Below are 7,099 nucleotides of genomic sequence, written 5' to 3'. Positions count from 1 at the left end.
TACCGATGCTAGCAGTGCAACCATACATGAGAAAATCAGTATGGGTATATTAGATGGTCGACCTACGAGGAGTTAGTAAGCTGCTGGTAAAATAAACCAGGGGGCGGTCGTATCATAAGAGATGCTCGGCTTTGTCTGCACGAACAGGACACTGTCAGAGGCAATCAATGCACAACCCGTGCCACGGGGTAAACAGGCAAATTGTCATACCAAGCTGGAGGTGTTATAATAATCATATGCATTATTTAAATATTTGATGTGCAGAATAATGTTATATGATACAATATTGTAAACAAATGTTTCAAATGTATGAGTTTGTATGAAAATATGCATACATGCAGTCACACACTGTTGTAACACTTTCTTCCTTACTGAGAGGTGTCTCATCCTATCTTACAACCTTTGTTTTCAGGTCCATCAGTATGTCGGTCCTAGTAAATAAAGGGACTGGGGAGATTATTTTGGTTAGCTTACGTAAGCATTTTGAATCTTGTATTAAACCTAGATGGAAGTCCTTTTTGGAGGGTTGTAACAACAAGATTTATTCTATGTCTGGTTTTATGTAATTGTGGATGTATTAGTAAACTCTGGTATAAGACTGATAGAAATCCCAATGGATGTTTATGTTTTTCCGCGACATTTACAATGTAATCATGTATGATTTATACCCGTATGTCCCTGATTAGGGCGCGTTGTTTACGTATCTTGAATAGGTACAGGTATTTTGTATGAGTGAGTGATACCTGGGTCCATATAAAGGGTCGGGTCGTTACAAGAGTACTACAAATCCACCATAAACATATATGTACACCTTTCCAAAAAATCAAAAAATGCCAAGGGATCTACAACTCAACCCAAAACTCACCCCAAAACTATGTCGATTCAGCCGTCTCCTCTATCTCTGAGCCGGCCCTGTACGTCTCTCTGGCTTATCTGAAATGTTTATATCGTTGGGGTGAGACACCTCTCAGTAAAGAGAAACATGTTATTACCAATGTGTGGCATATGAGTTTATACACAAAACATAACCTTATATTAAAACTATATATGATATATCATGTAAAAGTATTTTTACTATAACCCACATCTATGTCATTTAAAAGACAGTAATTCTGAGTAAATTATTCAATCATACTTCTATCTATATATATAATATCTATTTTCTGTGTATACTGTATATGTATATAGTTCTAAGAACTTCCCTAGATGGTTGTATGTCATGATTTAACCCCTCATGACAGGGTTATACAGCTCATAGGCTGGACTAAACACTGGTTGGCCTACTACTACTAGAGTAACTATATTTCTGTATATGTTTGTAGCATGAAAGGCCTGTTCCACCTGGTTCGGACGCCACGGAGCCCTCTACCCTACCTGTGGCACAATCGGCATTCAACACCATACTTTATCTAAGATGTATGGTTGCACTGTCTATACTGTATAGCTACAGTACCGTACTCTGTAAACTGCTTTGTTCCATCAGGGTCTGATACTATATAATACTATTTCTATATAATATCTACTATTTTATTATGATTCTGTATCAACTGTATTTACCATGATACTGTAATACTTTATATTAACCATGATGTTATAATATAACTTTGTATCTGTATCATTTGTAATTTTGTATGTCATGGCTCTATGTTCTGTATATCATGGTTCTGTAAAACTTAGTACAATCATGGTTCTATAAAACATTGTATAATCATGGTACTATAAAGCACTATATATTCATGGTTCTGTAAAATACTATATAATCGGTATTGTAAAACACTGTACATTCAAAACTCTATAAAATATTGTATAGTCATAACTCTATAAATAAAACTGTATAATCTATATAGTGTAATTCTGTAAAAACTATATAATCATAACTCAGTAAATCTGTATAAAATTTTGTAATATTCCAATATTACTCATGCCATAGAACTAAATAAAAATCATTAAATATAATTTGTGATACTGTATAATTTTCATGCTTTGATCTGTTCAAAAATCATACTCTGTAACTCATAATCAAATATTATGCTTTACTGATAAAATTTCTAATTTAACTGGCATAACATATTTCCCTTACCTGACTTTCTGAGGACTCTTTACTATTTTTCTATTTCATGCTTGCGGCGTTTGCAATTTCAACGCTATGAAATTATACACATGTATTTCCCCAGTCAATCAACTCTATTTCCCAGAATTATCGTATTCACATTTTTTCCGAACCCGCATAATCCTAGTTTATCTACTGAAGATCAACTAGAAAAATATTATCATTTTTACCTTATTTCCTAGGAAAGTACTCGCCGAAACTCTAACTCATGCCTAGCTTTTGCACCATAACCCTGTATTTCACAAAATTCCAATTCCTCAGTTCAACCCCAGAACTATATTCATATTCAAATTTCTAGGCCTATACATCCAATAATTCAGATAAATAACCCATAAACACTCAAATTACCTTCTTACCTCAGTTTTGGGATGTTACCCCAGAACCCCAAACTGAAATTCCGCTCCACCTACATTGTAGAGAATCTTACCAGGAACCCCGTGGTGGTTCTTGATCGTCAATCTGGGCTTTAACAGAGCCGGAATCAAAGTAAATTGGAAGAGGGTTTGTAGGGTTTGGGAGAAGAGAGAGAAAGAGAGAGAGAGAGAGAGAGAGAGAGAGAGAGAGAGAGAGAGAGTGTGTGTGTGTGTGTGTGTGTCTGTGTGTCTGTGTTTAAATTTTTAAATTTCAAATGAGCTCTTGGTTCTTAAATATCTTCAACACTGCTAACAAAAAACGTCGCCGATTTCGTCTAGCTTTCAGAAAATCGTCGCCAGTTTTCTATTTAATCGGCTTGAAATTACCATTTACCATTTACCGTCCTGCGGTTAAATCCCAAAACCGTCACCGATTTTCTTCCTCCTTCAGAAAACCATCACCGGTTTTCTCCTCCTCCAGCCAAAATTCCACTTTTCCCATTTTCTTTTATTATTATATTTTTTGGGTCTCTACATCCACTGTCTTTATCATTGATTATTATAATATGAAATATTATGGTTATTACAAGTGGTATCAGAGAAATTTTAGCGAAATTTTTTGGGTCGCCACAATAAGAACCCTGATGGACCAAATATGTAAGAAGCTCGGTACCATAACTAGTGAAACTTGTTAGTGCAACCACACTGTTGTGACAAATATATATTACATTGACTTAGCCTAGTGTGAGGCCAGCCATGGTAAGTCCAGTCTTTGGACCGTACAACCTGATCATGTGGGGTTAATACATGCATGATGTTATATGATTGTCCATTCAGGGAGGTTCTTTTATGCATAAATGTGAATTTACGTACACAGAGAAATTTATTAAGCCAAAGCATGTTTTTGAGAAGAAAGTAAGTATTTTCAAATATATAGGTGTGAGTACAGTTTTACATGATTTCTTAGTTAAAGTTAATTTAATTAATGGATGTGTTTTTGCTGCACTAAAATTCATGTGGCAATACACTGATAATAATCTATTTCGTCTTACTGAGAAGTGTCTCACCCTAATAATTTTAACATTTCTGGGAATACAAGGAACCAAACCTAGAGAGCTCCGGGGTGGGATTAGTTAGTTTTGCTTGAAGTAAGTGCTTGTGAGACACTGCTATGTATATAGATATATATTTTTTTATTTATTTGGGCTGTAATATGAATGCTTGGAGATACATGTGTAATTAGGATGGTATTAGAACTATGGCATAGTATTTGGGGTTTTATGCATATGTTTCTGCTGCTTGGTTTAAAATGAGTTATGGACATGTGAACCCGGTACCCCACTTTGGGTTCAGGTCGTTATAGTTATGGCATAAGAGATATATGTATGGAGAATAGCACTTCGGGCCCCACCGGGTTCGAGGTGCTACAAATCATCTCTAGGGTTTAGTTTAACTCAATACATATTTTTTTTTTTTCAGGAAAATGAGATGATCACCCCACTCACTTTAGTTTTCCCCAAATACGTATAAAATACCAAAACCCTCATTTTCATATACCTTATTCATTCAGAAAACCATATATAATATTCCTGTATCCATATACTTTAGTTTAATCGATTCACATTTCAAAAATAATTGACATAATCTAATTCCCTTACCTGTTCTTGAATAATTGCCTACAACTTTGGAGAACGAAACCCTAGCCTCTTAACTGGCCGAGGACGAGGACCGGCAAGTCGGCAGGAGAAAGAGAGTCAATTGGAGAGCAAGAGAGGACTCTGGATGAGCTTAGGAGAGAGAGAGAGAGAGAGAGAGACATGATAGGGTGAGGGAGAGACTCTAAAACCCTAATGAGAGAGAGAAAAAAAATATGAGAGTTATAAAAATTTAAGCTTACTTCTCACTTAAGTAAGCTCAGCCCGGGGGAAACCGTCGACATTTTCCTGAAATTTTTGAAACCGCTGATAGTTTGGTCTTACCAAACTGTGGCCCTACTAAAACCGTCGATGGTTTTCCTGAGGTTCCTCAACTGTCGACGGTTTGGTCCTATCCCAAATTGTTTCCTTCTTTTCTTTTTCCTTTCTCTTTTATTTTGCTTTTCTTTTCTTGGTTTGCGTTCCTACATTAATCCTAAGATTTCATTAATCTAATTTTGAGAATAACAAAATATTTGATATTAATGATTTTGCACTTAAGTTGTTTATGACAAAATTAAGTTATTGAAATTGAAAATTTGAGAGAAGATTTGAAGACTTTATTCATTTTATTAGTACTCATTACTCTAAAATTGTACAAAAGGAAAAGACTTTGTCGAGTTGCCTTGCCAAGGGGGACGATTGAGCAGTCCCAAAAGGTGATCAACCTACCTAGTTAGAATGCCCAAGCAGTCGACTGCACCTTGGTGTTTGGTCAAGCGACCTAAGCAAAGGTTTGAAGCAGTCAATCTGCCTAAGGAAACGATCGAGTGACTCGACTTTTCAAAGACTTGAAGTGCCAATTTTTCTCTCTTATGGCTACTGCTCAATCAACTGATCTATGACCCAAGTCAACCGTTTTGTACTCAAACCAACTCTAACGGGTAGAAAATGATTAATTTGCTCTAAACTCTATTTATATTCCCTCTAAAACCTAAAGAACGTTAGAAAACATATTTATATTTAATTTTCAAGGGTTTAAACTCTTTATTCTCTCTTAATCTCTTTATTTGCAACTTAGTTGAATATGATATATATATATATATATATATATATATATATACATATATGTATGTATAATTCATGTATTTGATTGGTTCGCTTAAATTGTTTTAAGTTGTGTAATCAAGCACATCTTTTTTTTTTCTTTCATTTAAAGACCAATCTTGCACATAATGAAAAGATTTCAATTCTTCACAAGCTAGAAGGCAACTCCTTTTAGCCTTTTTTGTGCCACATCATCACATGAACCTAATGATTTGTAGTATAACTCAATTGCTTAGGGTCCATTTAGTTTTGGAAACTCTTTTTTATTTTTTATTTTTTAGTTTTTTAAATAATTAAAATTTTTTGCCCTTTTCTTGTTTTTTCAAGAACAGATTACAAAGATAGAAAATAAATATTTTTTCAAATATTCAAAAAAAATTATTTCTCTTTTATTTTAAAATAATTACAAAAAAAAACTTATTTTTTAATTTTTTAAAAATTTATAAGCTAATATTTAAGATCATGGATTTTGGGGATTGGATTTGGATTGTGTGGATTTAGAATAAACTTTGTACGTAATTCGCACAAATTAAAGTCCAAGATATATATATATATATATATATATATATATATATATATATATATATGAATACCATCCTCTCATATGCAAAATAAGAGTTAGAAATTTAAAAAATAATAATTAAAAAAATATATATTTTCATGTTTTCTATATAAATTTAGAAAATTAGAAAATATGTTGCCATTTTTATAATTATTTGATTATTTAAAAATAAAAAAATAAAATTATTTCCACAAAAAAAAAAAAAAAAACGTAAAAAATGTTTGTTGTTCACTAGCTTGTTCATTTTATTTAATATAAATGTTGTAAAGAAACCCAATTTTTAATAATTTGTCTAAAAGTAAAATAAAAAATGAAAAGCATTTTCCAGTCGTTAATATTTCTTCACAATAGTGAATTAAAGTAAAAATTGAAATTAATATGATGACATAAGGGGCATGTTAGCTGTCTCACCCACGCTAGTTAATCACTAGATAGCTAGCTGTTCTGATCAATTAGGTCTACTGCCATGGTTGAAAGACTTCGAAGTAAAGGATGCCCTGAAGAAAAGAAAAGAAAAGAAAAGGACGTCGTAGATATATATATAGAGAGTGGCGCACATGCAATTTAGATGCAAGGTGAAGCGGAGCTACCACCATTAACGCATTATGTATCTCCTACGTACGTATGTATATTATAACCTTGCAAAAGCTGATTGATATAATATCATCATGCGTGCGTATGATAAGCTGCATGCTGGTAACAAAGAACATTGAATTCCCCAGCCGAGTTTGCTTTAACTGGAATGGTAAGGATAAAGTCAGGTTTGCTCATTGAGGTTTCAAATTCAAATCTCCTCTTGTAATTTATCTTCTAAATTATTAGAAATATGTTAATACATGAATGATAATATTTTCAATTATTTCATTTTGATATTGTCTAAATGGGTGCGAAAGACTTCTCGATATAAGAATTTTGGATCATAAGATACTTTTTAAAAAAAAATTAAAAATTAGAATGTAAATAATATTGAATTGAATCATGGAAGTGGCCGGCCGGCTAGAGGCTGCACATGTTGGTAAAATTTCTCATCACCATTGATTACCTCATCATCGTCATCCACACTTGCTCTCTCTCTCTCTCTCTCTCTCTCTCTCTCTCTCTCTCTCTCTCTCTCTCTCTCTCTCTCTCTCTCTCTCTCTCTCTCTGTGGTTGGAACATAGCTGTGGCCTGTGGGAAGTGGTCAATTGAGTCGGATACAATATCACTGGTTTGGTTTGGTGAATTAGCAGCTTTTATATTTGTCCTTCCTCACACACACACACACACACGCATAGTGATTGTGTCTTAGAGAAAGAGAGAGAGAGAGAGAGAGAGAGAGAGAGAGAGTGAAAAA

The sequence above is a fragment of the Malania oleifera genome, chromosome 3 (assembly GCF_029873635.1).
Source record: "Malania oleifera isolate guangnan ecotype guangnan chromosome 3, ASM2987363v1, whole genome shotgun sequence".
NCBI lineage: Eukaryota > Viridiplantae > Streptophyta > Magnoliopsida > Santalales > Ximeniaceae > Malania > Malania oleifera.
Note: the sequence above shows the minus strand (reverse complement) of the source record.